Source organism: Mirounga angustirostris, unplaced genomic scaffold (genome assembly GCF_029215605.1).
Source record: "Mirounga angustirostris isolate CCGP_5_RB_7025 unplaced genomic scaffold, mMirAng1.0.hap1 SCAF_12, whole genome shotgun sequence".
Classification (NCBI taxonomy): Eukaryota; Metazoa; Chordata; class Mammalia; order Carnivora; family Phocidae; genus Mirounga; species Mirounga angustirostris.
Window position 1 is genome coordinate 74643158 of NW_026991720.1, and position 17102 is coordinate 74660259.

Below are 17102 nucleotides of genomic sequence, written 5' to 3' on the forward strand. Positions count from 1 at the left end.
GAATTTTGATGGCCTTATAAGCCACTAAAGCTTCACCTTCCTGGTTCATGTTTCATCAGAATCTGTTTCTAGTCATTTTGTGGATAGCTTTGTTGTAGCTTCCAATTATAGTAGTATATACACTTCTCTCTCATGCTCACCTTATTACCCAAACCAAACATTCTACTTACTAAGAGCAATCTTATTTCATGTCAGATTCATTTTCAAAATCTTTTAAGTTTAGCTTTTTATCACAACCCTTGAATAATGCATTTAATATCTCAGTCCTAATTCTGATCTTGAAATCTACCTCATTCAAACAGCTTTGTAGCACTCTCATGCCCTACCCTCCCACCATCCCTCCCCCCCCAATTTTCCAACATAATTGATTATACAGGAAATACAGTATGACCGAAACACTCTTCAATTTTAAGGCTAACTATGCAAACGCCTGTTTTTCAATAAACAAGCCTGCTTAAGCTAAAGTCATAAAGTAAAGCATATTTTGTGGCACTGTCCTAATCTAGAACTAAAAAGAAGTTTTAAACATAAACAGCAAGTCCAAGTTTCAGGTCAAAAAATCTGTTGTTCTGTATTCTATTTTGTAGTACACGACCTATCCTGTAGTACATAATCAAAGAGTTGAAGAGGGGTAGTCAAATGTATCTAGAATTTCAAGAACAAACAATACAGATAGCTCTGGCAAGATCACGTTTCGTACAACTACCAAAGACCAAATTATATCAACAGCAAGACTTTTTTTTAATTGCCCAAAGAGATTCTGAAATTAACATAATGATCAAAAGATGAAGATTTATACAGACAGGCACACTTTGCAGTACAAACCTCTCTATAAATAAGGAGATCTCAACCTTGAAGCCTTGAAGTCCTAAATCTATAAACAAGAAAGTGTTGCTCACTCAAAATGTAACTGGCATTTTATTTGCACTAAACAAAGAACTATCACATAGTGAAGAGGGGTAAAAGATAGCAAACACATTTCATACACTGGCCAACTCACATTTCTTTAATCTTTGGATACTTCTCCTGAAATCTTTAAGGCCCACATCCAGGAAACTCTTTCAAATGACTCATGTATATCAAACTCTTATTATCACAGTCTAGCTGGCTTAATCTATGACTTCCAAGAACTATTACTTTTTCAATGCCCAACCCTAGCCTTATTATTAACCTCCTCCACTCAACTCAAGAATAAGAAAAGACATGGGATCGGGAAAGTAAAAAGAGGAAAGCAGCAAGGAAACAAGGGGGAAACATGAGGAATCAATGGAAGGAAAAAAACAAGTAAAATCATGATTACAATAGGGCAAAATACCTCATTCCATTATTTTCCTTTTCCCCAGTTTACTAAATTCAGTAGAAAACTTTTCTATATTAATAATGTTTGCTGAGCACCTATTATAAGCCAGGCACTGTTCTAAGCACTTTACAAATATTATCTCATTTAATACAATTCAATGAGATAGATACTATTAATGTTCCATTTTACAGACAAAAAAGCCAAGGCACAGGGACCCAGATCACAGAGCTAGTACGTACCAGATCCAGGATTCAACCCAAGCAATCTAGTTCTGGAGACCATATTTTTACCTAGTAAGTTATGTGCAAAAGAACATGTTACTGCATCTACTTGTGGGTTCCATGTAATTCTGATATGGGAAACAAAGGCAGAAGAAAAAATATTAAATTTCCTTACTACCTACAGCCCACTGACAAATCCTTGAAACAGGCAGAGTGAGGTTACTCTAGGAACTCAGCTGCCTCAATATTAATACTTTGCTAAGGGCAAAAGACAAAATTCTAGCCCTACCCCCAGGATCCTGTAAGTCTACTTTAACATATAACAATTCCTTTGGAAACTTCCTTTATCTCTACCCCCCAAGATACATGCTGGCAATCATCCTCCAAGTATATGACCCACCGATATATAGCTGAAGAGTCTCATAACTGAGTTTTTACTAAAACAGTAATAAATGACCTTTTCCTAACAATAGCTAGCCCCCTCAGGATCCTGGAAACCTTGTTTCCAAAAATACCTGGGAGGCTTACACTATCCCTAACCCCCTCCTAACTTGAAAGACTATAATGGGCCCAGAGCAGCTCTTTCTGCCTGTCCCCTTGCTTTAATAAAACCACCTTTTTGCACCAAAGACTTCTCAAGAATTCTTTCTTGGTCATTGGCTTTGAACTCTAACATCTTCCCTACATCAATACTACTTTGTAATACTACAAACTAGGGGGGAGAGAGACCCTAGGGATCCATTCCTTCAATAAGCATTTATCATGAACAGACTCTAGCTTTAACTTCTTGAAAGGAACACAAAAATGAACAAATCAGATTTCTAGCCTTAGATAAACTCAGTCTAGTGGAGGATATATTATTACAACACAATGAAAACCGTGCTTATAGAGCTTTGTCCAAACTGCTACTGGGGACACGGAATGGAATGACTAACTTCTTGGACAGTGAGGGGAATATATCAAAGAGAGGTGATACAAAATCTAAGTCAGTTAGTTAGTTAGTTAGTAGGTAGGCTCCACACTGGGCATGGAGCCCAACATGGGGCTTGAACTCACAACCCTGAGTTCAGACCTGAGCTGAAACCAAGAGTTAGACATTCAACCAACTGAGCCACCCAGGCACCCCCCATAATCTAAGTTTTTTAAAAGACAAACAGGAGTTTCCAGAAATAGGATGGAAGAAGTAAGTAGGTACCCATGTTTTCAATAATAATGAAGATTCATTTATTAATTAAAAAAAATGTTTTGGTGCACATAGCCCACACATGTGGGCTAAGTCCACAGAAGACATAAGAATAAATAAATTACAATTTCTTCTTTCAATAAATGTATCATCTAAAAGGGGAGATAACACACAAATGAATATTACAAGGCTATATGGGTTTTTTTGAATGCTCTAGGATTTGTAGGATATGCCCTTTAGATGATCTAAGAGCTTCTTAGAATGAATCCAAGAATTCTGGGAAACTGATGCCTATTCTGCTTCTATAAGCCTGAGTTCAGGAATGTGGCTGGATCAGCTGAACTATCCTCAAGCGTCTGAGGGTAATGGATAAGACCGCATATACTGTTTCAATCACATTTTGCACTCTATAATTTTGAGACTGATGACCTGGAGCAAGTAAGGAAGTATCAGCATGTATCCAGACTAGACAATGTGTAGGCCCTCTCCAGCTTTATGCATAAACACTGGGCATGGAAAGGGACAACTCACACTTCTAGAAAGACTTGCAATCTGCACTCACAATTACATAATCCCTGGTTAGAGGAGGGCACTAGGAAACTTGTATCTTTGTACTAGATGCTGCTACTGATCTTGCCATCATTTATCCTGACTGCATTCCTAAGTGAAATGTGTTTGATTTACTCAAAAAATGTCTCTGTCTTGTCTTTCCATCAATCCAAGCCTGCTAATGAAATTTTCCAGTATGACAGTTGACCAAGAAGTTGAACAAATTATACAGGAATTCAGAAGAGAAGGCAACTATTGATTAAAAAACCAAACAGTTCGGAGCGCCTGGGTGGCTCAGTCGTTAAGCGTCTGCCTTCGGCTCAGGTCATGATCCTAGGGTCCTGGGATCGAGCCCCGCATCGGGCTCTCTGCTCGGTGGGAAGCCTGCTTCACTCTCTTCCATTCCCCCCTGCTTGTGTTCCCTCTCTCGCTGTCTCTCTCTCTCTGTCAAAATAAATAAATAAAATCTTCAAAAAAAAAAAAAAACAGTTCTTGGGAGAAGTAGCATTGAAATTATGACTAACTGAATCAATCATCAAATAATCAAGATTTATGTCTGACTTACCCCCTTACTGATTGATATATTCACTCAATAAATAAGTTAATGTAGTAAAGAAAATAGTAGAGTCTAGCCTTGCTGGCTATGGATACTTCCTGCCCTTTACAAGGACTAATTTTACAGTTTATTTATAAAGAGAATGTTTTTAATTCCCTTATTCCCATGTTCTTACAGGTATTTACGATACTAACCAAGTATGTTAACAATAACAATAAACATCTATTGCATAGTTCCTTATAATTTATATGGTATTTTCTGAGAGTATTGTCTCATTTGATTACCTCAGTAGCCCTGTGAAATATTAGTTAAGTTTAGTGACTTGTTTCTTAAATTCCACATATGAGTGAAATCATATGATAATTGTCTTTCTCTGAGTTATTTCACTTAGCTTAATACCTTCTAGTTCCATCCACATCGTTGAGCATAGGAGAAGGGAGGGAAAAATAAAACAATTCAAAATCAGAGAGGGAGACAAACCATAAGAGACTCTTAATCATAGGAAACAAACTGAAGCTTGCTGGAGGGGTGTGGGTTGGGAGATGGGGTAACTGGGTGATGGGCATTAAGGAAGGCAGGTGATATAATGAGCACTAGGTGTTATACTGATGAATCACTGACCTCTACCTCTGAAACTAATAATACACTATCTATTAATTAATTGAATTTAAAGAAATTTTTTTAATTTTTTTATTATTTTTTTTATTTTTTTTTTTTTTTAAAGATTTTATTTATTTGACAGAGAGAAACATAGCGAGAGAGGGAACACAAGCAGGGGGAGTAGGAGAGGGAGAAGCAGGCTTCCCGCCGAGCAGGGTGTCGGATGCGGGGCTCGATCCCAGGACCCTGGGACCATGACCTGAGCTGAAGGCAGATGCTTAATGACTGAGCCACCCAGGCGCCCAAGAAAAAATTTTTTTAAAGTTTAGTGACTTGCCCCAGGCCACACAGCTAGTAAGTAGACAGGCAGCTTGTCTCTGTTATCCCACCATTGAGTCCTAGTTCCTGACTTTGGGAACTCTTGAATCATTAACTCATGAATCATTAACCTCCTCTCCTTTCTCTGAAAATTGCCCCTCCTCTCTTATTCTGGTAGGTATACCCAGCCATGGGCAGCCATGTTGTACCATATAACATCTCCACTCAGGCCCTAGTTAATTGGACCTCAGGTATACACTGCACCGAGCCAGAAAATCAGATTCTCTAAAGGAAGACTTTGGGAATTGAAACCAAGATACAGAGAGTTTGTGTCTCCATCTGTCAGAAAATAAAGTATGTAAATTTAGGAGCTATGAGGGGCCATGTTCCACTTTGAGAACAAATGTCAGATGAGTCTACAAAGAGAGGGATGAAATAGAAGCACAAAGAGAATCAAGGAACAGACACAAAGAGAGTAGCCAGTGGTTCTGCCGTCCCTGTTCCAGTGCTATGAGACCTACCTGTATTCTTAGCGCTGTATCCCACTTCCTTTCATCTAATTTGAGTTGGTTTCCATTACTTAAAACCAGGGTCTTAAATAGTAATATTGCAGAATCTGCAGAAGGCCAATTAATATCCCATTCACTAGGATATAGTGGCCAAAAGAAAGAAAAGGAAGGAAGAAAAAGGAGAATGGGAAGACAGCAGGGAGGCAGGAAAGAAGGAGAAACAGGGGCAAAGGGGGGAGGAAGGGGAAGAGAAAGGAGAAAGGGAGGAACAGATGGAGGGAGGGATAAGAGGAGAGGTTATTTTCCATATGTGCTATCTATAGCCACAATCCCTCAAGCCTCCCATTCTGTTCCATGGTAGGAAAGGGAATAGATTCGTGGCCTGGGTCTGCAGCTATGTGCATGTGCCCAAGAACAATGAAGTTGGTGGGAAACAAACAAACAAACATTTCCAGACTAATCATAACAGTGCTTTGGGAAAATGAACCTGGTGAATGGGTTTGGGAGTGGAGGATGGAAGCTGGGGGCATAGATAAGAGAGATCAGTTGGAAATGGAGAATGAACCCTAACAAAGAAAAGCCTGTACAAATAGAAAGGGGAAGATGGTACGGAAAATGCTAAGAAAGAAGACTGGATGACCCTTAGCAACCAAATGGCTGTGCAGGATAATGGAGGAAAGCAGGAGTCAAAGGTAACTGTCCCAGGTCTGGGGCCTGAGTGACTTCAAGAGTTAAGACCAGTAACTCCATCTGCAAGCAGGAGGAGCACTAGTTTAAAGGGCCAAAGCTCATGCATACACAAGGTGTCTGCCTGGCCCTCATGGGGACATCTACCAGTCCAGGAGAAAAGACAATCCAGCAGCCACAGATATGGGAGTTGCTCATCAGGGCTCACAGTTGACACGAGCTCATTTAGGCAGAGCTTTACAGGGAGAGAGAAAGAAGGACAAGCAAAGCCTGGGGGAGGAGCCACATTTGGGAATGGACAGATGGTGAAAATATGACTAAAAAACCCCAGAGAAAGCAAAGGAAATCAGGATAGCACAGTGCCAGGGACACTAAGGGAGAAGAAAGAGTGCAGTAGGGGGCAGCCCGCAGTTTTAAACACCTCAGAGAGGTTAGCAAAAAAATTGAGAATTTGAGACTAGCCATCAAAATTCACCTTAAGAAGTCACTGAGCACTTTCAGTTGCTTGATGAGAGAGAATATCAAATGACAAAGTGACAAAGGTCCCAGGGGTAAGTAGGTAGGAGCATGTAAGGAGAATGAGATCTGCCAAGTGTGTCTGGGGAGGAAGAGAAGCAGAGAAGAGAGGCCTGATCACAAGTGTTTCCTCTTCTCTTTTGTTGTGTTTGGATGGTGGGTTTGGGGTATCATGTTGTCACTGTTTTGAATATTGAACAACCTGACTGTAGGGAGTGGGGAAGGGATCAGTGACCCCAGAGACTGAAAATGCATAAAAGGGTGTAAAATTGGTAGGAATAAGATCCTGGAAGGGACAAAGAGCATGAGGGTTCCTAAGGAGGAAAATCTGATTTGGAGAGGGAGACAGTTAAGCGAGCATGAGGTCTTCCATCCTCTGAAAAATCACAGGAGAGGCCTCCCGAGAGAAAGGACAAGGCCAGCATGTGAAATCACAGTCCACAGCACAGGCCTAGTAGTCAGCCTGGAACAAATGTTCGTCGAATGAATAAATGATTCTGCTACTCCAATATGGATGCATGACTGGAGCCACAGATGTGTTTGTCGCTGAAGGTTCTTAAAATTTAGTTCAGAGAACAGAGAGTGTTCTATAACCAGGGGCCCTAAAGAGAGCCAGAAATAACAATAAGTTCCACTTGCCTTGAACATCAGAGAAGGGAAATGCAATTATGTGTCATACCCAAGTTAATTCAGCCACACCCGTATACTCGGAAGCCACAGCATCAGCAGAATAATTTGCCATTATGAAAGGCAAAGTACTATAAACAGAGAGCATTTTCATTTCTGTAAAGGAAACTCCATGACACCCTTCCACGTGGCCTGCCTCTAATGTCCCCTTTTTCCCATGAAATGACTTAATGCCCTCCAGCACCAACATTCTGAGGGCAGCGTGCACCCCGTTTCCAGTGACCAGGCAAAGAAGGAAGGTCAGTACATGACCAAGGCAGAGCAAAGATGATCACGCATTCAGAATCAAAACTGAGAGCCGCAAATGACTAATGATCATAACCGAGTGTACCTTTCAGCAGAAAACAGAACAAAACATGCTCAGTGTGATGGGGAAAAAAAAAAAAAATCTGGTATGCAAGATGTAAATAAAATGTAAAGTAACTAAAAAGAAAAAGAGCTTAGTCATTTTTGGAAAACTGGAATGTTACTTACTGCCATTTATCGATGCCCTTGAAGGGAACTGTGCTAAATAACCTAGGTCTGCAGAAGCAAATGATTTAGGGGCCTCAGACCCTTGTTGTCTTTCTAAGAGCTAATGCAAGGGTTCTTAAATTTCCTGTGCCATCGACCTCTTTGGCATTCTGGTGAAGCCCATGGGCTCCTTCTCAGAATAAAATTGATAAATGTGTAAGTAAGTTTACAAAAGCAACCAAAATTGAATTATAATTGAGTTTCAGTTTGTGTTTCATAAAAAATAGAGAATTTTTGCTCCGAACCTGAATTCACAGACTCCAGGTTAAGAACATTTGGTTGTCCCTTTTATAAATAGAACACATATAATTGGTGTTCACCAACTGCAATTATTACCAAAATAAACACAAGCTTTTACCTTCTAGAACTATTTGGACGTCAGTGAGTGATCAGACAGCAAAGACCCAGAACTGTGACTGCAGCCGGCACAGGAAAGATTAAAGTCCACGGATGCAGAGAATCTCTGATACACTCTGACAAGCAACATCCAAGAAATTCACTTTACTGCTAAACTGGCTCCTGGAAGGGCCCTGAAGAAAGATGAGCACAGTGGTGTTCCTTCAAGTATTCCAGCCTCACATGATTTACTCTCTGTGTCCCGAAAACCCATAATGGGCATATGACAATCTTAACTATCCAAGATCATGTTGCTAAGTATATTTCTCTCTGCAATATTTTGATTAAAATTCTACTAGAAGAAAGATTCATTTCACCAAAATTCTAAGTTAGGCATTGTTCATTAAAATATTTTAAAATGCATGATAATTGTAGTGTTTATAATAATATACATGAAATACTTACAAAGCAAAGCCACAGAAGTACAGATTTCTTTTTATTTACTTGGTTGGTTGATTGTTGTTGGTATTGGGTTGTCTTTATCGCAAAGGTTAGGAGCAACCGCCTTAACTAATAAGGTATCCCAGCAAAAGTGGGCAACTGATGATCTATGAGACAGGAAATAACCATAAAAGAAGCAATAATCAGTAATAGGTGAGGATCTTCATGGCATTACTCAAGCCAAGAATTTGTTATTTTCCCACCTAAAACCAAGTGTATTAATTTCCTAGAGCTGCCATGACAAGTTACCATAGGACTGGTGGCATAAAACAACAAAAATTTATTATCTCACAGTTCTGGAGGCCAGAAGGTGAAAATCAAGGTTTCAATAGGGGCAGTTCCCTCTGGAAGCTCTGAGGAAGAATCTGTTCCAGGTCTTTCTCGCAGCAACCCTTGGCATCCCTTCACTTGGGTCTGCATAACATCCCTTTGCTTGGGTCTGCTTCTGTCTTCATCTGGACTTTTTCTCTGTGTCTCAAACCATTCTCTTACAAGGATACAAGTTATTGGATTTAGAGCCCACCCTAAATCTAGGATGATCTCATCTCAAGATCCTTAACTACTTATATCTGCAAAGACCCGATTTCCAAATAAGTTCACATTCACAGGGGACTCACAGGGTTGAGGACTGGGATATATCTCTTAGGGGGACACCAATTCAACTTACTACACCAAAGAATCTTAAAATTTCATACATGCTAGCTACTGAGGCTTTTGGTAGATGATGACAGGAAATACACAAAGTATAAAGCATTTTTTTTCCTTACACACAGTCTCAGTGGATACTTCTGTATTTTTAAAAAACTGCACATCATAAATTCTTAGCACTGCAGATCTGAACAATAAACACGGGTAGTATATGTAGCTACAGAACTGAAATAGAGTTGGTGCAGACTGTGTAGTTGAAACAGAAAGTTAAGATATTTTAGGGACTTAACTTTGAGAAATTATAGACACAAACCAGAAACTCCCGGTAATCATCTCTGAAATGAGCTGTGCCCAGGCCAGTCCTGGAAGGTGTGGGCTAGTGTAGGATGGAAAAACAGGATGAAGACAGATGTCTCCTTAGTCACTGCTGCCTAAGGGTGTTCCTCGTTCTTGAAGGAAATAGGCTGAGTATCACCCACCCCGTGTTGGAGCTATGACTGAATTGTTTAAGATATGCTGTCTATATTTGTTCTCAAATTAGCACTTGGTGAGTTTTCAAAAATTTATAGTTCATCTAGTGGTATGTAGCCAACTCTGCTAAACTAAGGCTTTTATGTTTACATAAAGTCCTAAAAAAGTGGGGAAAAAGACTCTTAATGAGGTACGAAGAAAAATGGTATCTGAGCTGGGTAGACCAACTTATACTTGCATTCAGAAAAGGGAGACTGCTTGATGCCCAAATATGGAAATTCTTGTTTGGATCCAACACCCTTTATATATCCTAAGACTTTAAAAGCTAGGTGCCAAGGTATGGTGATATGGCCTTTGTCCACATATATAACTTCATGAATATTTTTCATGTCTTCAAAATAGAAAGAATACGGTCACTTAAAAACTAGAAGTATGCATTCAAAGGTGTAAATATTTTATCAATTTGTTCACCTACTTATTGATACTATATAGTCCTCGGTAGATTTACAGTTCTTAGACTTACTAAACAGATTAACCCCACCTTTCCAGAAAGGACCCAGTCTTATTCTTCTTTGGTATCTCCCGTGATGCCTAGCACAGTTCTTGGGGTATAGTGAATCCAAGATTAATGGTAGCTACAAGATTGCCTGATACTTCATACTAAATGTTTGTTCCTTCTTATGGAAATGATCACCTGCAAATGTGATGATCTGAAGGGATTTATGTTAGAGAAACACTGCTCAACATTTTTCCCACTGAAGCAACAATGAGTTGGGAAACACCTAAGTGTGCTGGTACATTCTGTGCCTTAGTCTCCTCACCTGTTGTACATGCCTCAGAGGGTTGTTGTGAGGTTTAAATAAATTAATAGTTGAAAAGTGTCCAGAAGAATGTCTGGCACATCAGAAGTTCTATATAAGCATTTTTCTTAGCACACATGTTCCCATCACTAGCCTTCCAGAAAAAGATTTGTTTGAACAAGAAAACACATTAATACATCTTTCATCCACATTGCTGGGGAACAATGTCTTCCAAATTATTGTAATTACTACCTTGAAGTAGTCAATTCAATCAATCCATCAGTCAGTATTTATTGAGCACCTACTGAATGCCAGTAACTGTTCTCCAGCAATACAGTAACACAGTAATGAAGAAGAAACGGTCCCTGGCCTTCAGCAAACTTACACTCCAGCGGGAAAAGAAACACATAAATATATCAATAAAAAGTTAGATACTTTCGGGTAATATGTACCATGAGGAAAATTAAACTATGTAATGCAACATATTGTGCCTACCTGAACGGTGGTGGATGGGAGAGCTAATCGGAGCTGAGAAGGTCATTAAAGGCAACAAGAAGACAAGCTGAGCTGAGACCAGAATAATGAGGCAGTCACTTGTAGCTCTGAGCTAAGACCTTTCCAAGCAGAAGCCGTAGTAACTACAACATGCAAACATCCCGCAATGGGAAAAAATGCTCAAGGTTAGTGTATGAAGTCATTACTTGAACGCTATCAGCTACAATTCATTGGACAGGGATGGACTGAAGACTGGGAAAAGGAAGAAGATAATTGGAGGAGTGGTCTTTATGCAGGTAGCGTGGGGTGGGATCCAGAGCATACCTGGAGAAAATGGCCTCAAGGGCAAAAAGACCCGGCAGAGTGTGTGAGGATGAATATGGTGGGCTCTTAGAACTGGAGGTAAGAAAATTAGATCATGTTGAGTTCATAACATCTGACTGAGTGGGGAAGAGAAGTGGAGATTTAAGGAGTCATTTCAGAGAGTTAGGCATTGAATATGCTTGCCAGGTACAGTAGGATGTCACTTAGTGTAATGTGCCATGTGTGGTCATGGTTTTGAAATGACTCCAGCCAGCACAACTCTGTGATTTTCTCCAGCAACACTTAGCTGCTTTGAGTGGAGGTGCAAAGTAGGCAGTTAGCTGGGGGAAACCAAGGTTGAGATTTTGCCAGATAAAGGAAATGCACAAAGAGATAGCCAAGGGAATCAAAAAGCATTTGCAAGGAAAGAGTCATAGTAGTATACAGAATCTCAGCTGGGTAAGAGAAGCGAAAAGATGGGGGGAAGCAAGAGCAAGTGACAAATAGAAAAATAAATAAGAGCAGGAATTGGAGGTCTTGATGAAGTTAGAAGCTAGCAAGAGTGGGACAGACAGGGTGAGTGGACTGGATGGACAGAGGTCATGATGAGAAAATGAGAGTTTTGAAGTGAAAGTGTGGCAATTATTAGTTATGAAAAGGTGGATATGCTTGACATGAGTGGTTTCTCGGGAAGGACGGCAGGTCAGTATAAAAGACTGACTTTATGGGACACCTGGGTGGCTCAGTCGGTTAAGCGTCTGCCTTTGGCTCAGGTCATGACCCCAGGGTCCTGGGATCGAGTCCCACATTGGGGTCCTTGCTCAGCAGGGAGCCTGCCTCTCTCTCTCTGCCTGCCACTCCCCCTGCTTATTCTCTCTCTCTCTCTCTCTCCCCTCAGCCAACAAATAAATAAAATCTTTTAAAAAAAAACTGACTTTATGACAATCATTTGGGATAGAAATGCCATTAAAATGGTTTTTATACCCTTCTTTGTATGATTGAAGCACATAATGTTTCTTGTCATAATAGGGCTATTAATATAAAGATTAACATACTATGATATATATGGTAATTCCCTTAGTATTTCCTGATTGTTTTGTTCCTACATAAAGTATCCCAGACAGTCGTACTTGGAGCCCTTGAGTCTGTTTTTTAGAGTTTTCCTGTCTCTTCCTTTTTCCCTTTCAGGCATAGTAGCCTCGAACCTGAACTTCTTAGAATTCACTAAAATGTCCCTGAGTGAGGGGGTCTGTCATGAGCATGCTACGAAGGCACACACGAGTTGTGCCTTTCCACAATGTCAGCTGTATTCAATCGTAAAGCAAAGTTAAATCACAATTATAAAGCAGGTTCAGGATTCCAGACTCAATGACATCTCACCATGTGATTAAACTTGGCTTCTCACACAGCACACGGAGCAGGACAGAAGACAAACCACAAACACACAAGATAACAGAAGGGTGCAGGAAGTTAATGAACCACATGCGAAGTCAGTCTGTGGGCACGCAGCTAAGATGAGGCCTCAGTCAGGTCCGGGTCAGCTCTTGGCACTGACTGCTTCTGACGTTCAAGCAGCGAGGGATCCTGGTTCTGTTCAGAGATCCATCAGGCAGAGCCTTCGGCTGCAGTTGCCTATTTTAAGTGGCCAGACATAGAGGGGTCATGTCTGAAGAGTCTGACAGTTTACTACCCAAATCCTCTCCTTTGTAAAGGGATTTAATGGATCTCAGGCCCCCGCAGACCTCCTCTGGTTCTACTCATTATCAGTTCTGGGGTGTCAGCTGACACTGGTGCTGGGGATATCTCCTAGCTACAATACCTAAACTGCTTGCGTCATTGCTTGACATGAGAGACTCCATTTTGCTCTCTACAGGGTCCTAATGGCGCTACAGTTAAAGTCAATGTACTTGACTGAATCTGTTTGGGTTTCTTAGGTGTGACCTTTACTTGGCTTCCTTCCTTCCCTCTGGTCAAATAAGGTTTTATTCTTTGAAGGGGAAAAAGGGCACCAGGATCGAAAGATGTCAATCCCTCCAAAAAATAGTAAGGCTTTATTTCTAGCAAGTGGATTTTGACGAGATTTGACAAACTTCTCTATTTAAATTTCTAGTGTTTACTTAAAATATGTCTCTTGCTTTCTTCTTAAGGAACAGCCATTAAGATAGGAATGGCCCTGGATTTAAGTTCAAAGTTAAAATAGTTCTGATCTAGGGTTTTAAGTAATTCATATTTGAGTGACATAAAAAATTATAACCTACCAGTCCACTGCCTCCAAGTATGCTTTCATGTGTGGTCTTCCTCATGTATCAAATCCATTAGGTAATCACTGCTTTACAAAATGCAAGAAAGCACAAATTAAGAATATTCCAAATAGCCACTAGCCCCACCAACTCAGAGATCTACCTAAAGGGGACCAGGAGAACAAGCTATTTTGTTTTCCTCCACCACTTTTTTTTTTTTTTTAATGATTCTAAATATTTTTTTACTTAGGCCATTTGAAAGCATCTGTCCAACAGCCCTTTTTCCTGCAATCGTTATATAAAAACACAGGTGACTGTTTTGACTAATCCAAACCCTTTCAGCACCTTCTGTACGGTCCCCAAATGCGAAGAGGGTAGGCTCTCCTTCGTTTTCTATAACGAATGCTGCACATCCTCCCACAGCCTGTTTACAAGTGCTAACTGCTGGGACTTAGTGAGATATCTCACTACAAAGACGCTTTCAGAAAAAAGACCCAGAACTCCATTACATTTTCACAAAATGCGACTGCAAACATAGAAGATACAGAGCTGGGAGGGAAGTAATTAAATGAAAAGGTTATAGCTGAAAAAGAAGTCTGGGGGGGGGGGCGGAAAGCAGAACCCTGGGAATAGCAAGAGATAAGTAGCCAGAGGCATTGGCCTTTTCTGAATGATTTTAGCACAAAAATGTTTGGCAATCAACAGAGCCAGTTACTTGAGCTTTCCATTTCCGCTGGTGAAGAGCCGGTTTAATCACATCCATACAGTTTTTACATGAATGGTTTCAAAGATCTTCAATTTCTACATATTTCTCTATGGGTTTCTACCAACGCATCATTTTTCCTTTGAAACACTCATTCATTCATTCATTCATTCATTCATTCATTCATTCATTCATTCATTCATTCAACAATATTTATGGAGAGCCTGCTACGTGCCAGTCACCATTCTAGGTGTTACATACACAGCAGACCACAAACAGCACAAAAATTTTTTGTCCCCATGGCTTCAGCAATCCAGGGGAAAGACAAACAATAAACATAGTAAATCATTCAATTACAATGCAGTAGAAAGTAGTGAGAGCTATGGAAACAAAGCAGAGAAAGGGGGGATGAAGGAAAGGGAGCTGGCCTGGGCATGTAGGGACATAAATTCAAATAGGCTTGCTTGACTGCTCTTTCTGAATGATCTCTAAGTTGCACTGTTAAGTGAAAAAAAGCAAGGAGTAGAATGTAACTAGTAGGCTGTCACTTGGATTTTTTAAGACTAAATAGACATGTTTTCATATGCATAGCCTGTCTATGAAAGGAATCCAATAAATCATCAACAGGGTTGCCTCCGGGAAGGAGAACTCAATGTCTGGGGGGAAATGCTTTCTTATGCACTGCTTTCAAATCTTGAATTTTGCACCTGTGCATCAATTTTTCAAATATTTTAATTAATCCTTTCAAATGAAGTTTACATAACCAAAAACAATCTACAGTAGTGAAATCAATTGTTTGGCAAATAATTTATACATATAAAACAAATCATCTGTATTTGGCATTTCCTTACCAGCATGATAAAGTTTTATAGTTATTTTTAAGGCAATTCAAGGAAGAAAAATAACTCTTAGCAAGTAATTGATCTTTATAAACAGTCAAAAGTATGCGGGGGAAAAAAATGGCCTCATACTTTCATTATTCTTGTCTTTTTTCTCCTGCGATCTGCTTTACACTCATTTCATTGCAAATTCTGTTTGAGCAGAACAATGGATTAAGCTACATTCACCCTTTTCTTTTCTTTTTTTTTTTTTTTTTTGTCTCTTCTTCAGTATATGACAATTCAACAGTTCAACTAATCTTCCTTACTGGCATCAGGCACAGATTAGCTCGCTGTACTGGATTCACCTCTACCAATATTTCCAATACTAACAGGAGCCACCATCCACTGTTGAAACATGACTCTCCCAGCAACTTGACAATCAGCTTCTTTACCAGGAGGCTGAGATAAAGCTTATTTTCAGTTTTTGAATTACCAAAACAATATCTCCATTAATTTATCAAAACATGTATCATTTATCAAAAATTGCATTTACCAAAACATTAACTCCACTTCAATATTTCTTCATCTCTTCAGGCTTTGAAGATCTTGTTCTTTTAAAAAAAAAAATTATTTATTTATTTGAGAGAGAGAGAGTGTTTGCGCTACTGGGGGGAGGGAGAGGGACAAGCAAACTCTGAGCTGAGCACAGAGCCCAAGGCAGGGATAGAGCCCAGGACCCTGAGATCCTGACCTGAGCCGAAATCAAGAGGTGGATGCTCAACCAACTGAGCCACCCAGGCGCCTCTGAAGATCTTGTTCTTTGATAGTATCATGGCCAAGTGACCTCCTCTGAGATCAGCAGGTGTGGCCTGGGCCACATCCAGATTTCTCTTGGGGAAATCTGCCAAAGCACCACAGATCTTGTGACTCAGAGTCAGAGACTCAGATAAAGTGGACAGGGATTCCTTCCCCATTTCCAAATCCCAGAAGTAACTGCCCTTTACCTCTAGTTGGTGACTTTTTTTTTTTTAAGATTTTATTTATTTATTTGACAGAAATGGCAAGAGCAGGAACACAAGCAAGGGGAGTGGGAGAGGGAGAAGCAGGCTTCCTGCCAAGGAGGGATCCCAATGCAGGGCTTGATCACAGGACTCTGGGATCATGACCTGAGCGGAAGGCAGAGGCTTAATGACTGCGCCACCCAGGCACCCCTAGTCAGTGACTTTTTAAAGTATTATTATTCACTCATCTCACACACTCAACTCTTCCACTTTTACCTTCTCTTGAATTTCTAGTGACAGAATCAGTGTCTTTAGGGCATGTTTTATTTTTAAATTCTTTATTGTCATTCCTGACATCATCGCCTAGCCCAGTCTCCAATATTGTCAGTGTCTGGCATATTTTCCCATCAGAGCTTTTTTGGGTAATGGGTGGGTGGCTAAATGTTGTTGGGTTTTGCTTCCTGTTCTTTGTTGGCAGGAATCCTAGAGATTGGTATAGTAAATAAATTCAGGTTATGAACCCGGTTTTAGCCCTTTGCAGTTTCACAGTTTGGAGGGGAGAGAAGGTGGCTCTATTAGCCCAGGAGAGTAAGAAAGAAGTAGAAAAAAAAGTTGGCTGGAACAAGAAATTAAATTTCCACATCTACCAAAAAGTAGCTGAGAAACCTCAGCCAGAGGTTATTCACTCAAGTCCCAAATCTGCTACCAAAAAAAAAAAAAAATTGTTTTTCCCCCAAACAACAAATGTCACTCTCATTCTGGCTGCACGGTGAGATGAAGCCACCTTAGGAGGCAGTCTGACTGGAGAAGCAAGACTGAGCAGGTGCCCTTCTCATCCCACCCAGTCCCACTTCCTTAGGCAGGATGGTACAGATAACAAACACACAATTACGGACCCGTGGAACTCAAAAAGCCCAGGGTGGAGAACCCTCTTCAGGTGTAGAGTTCCAACAACTTCAGAAATCTGTTCCTTCTCACTTCTTTTTTTTTTTTTTTTTAAGATTTTATTTATTTGTTAGAGAGAGAGGGAGTGGGCGAGAGAGAGTGAGCAAGGGTACAAGCAGGGGGAGCAGCAGAGGGAGAGGGAGAAGCAGGCTCCCTGCTGAGCAAGGAGCCTGATGCAGGACTCGATCCCAGAGCACTG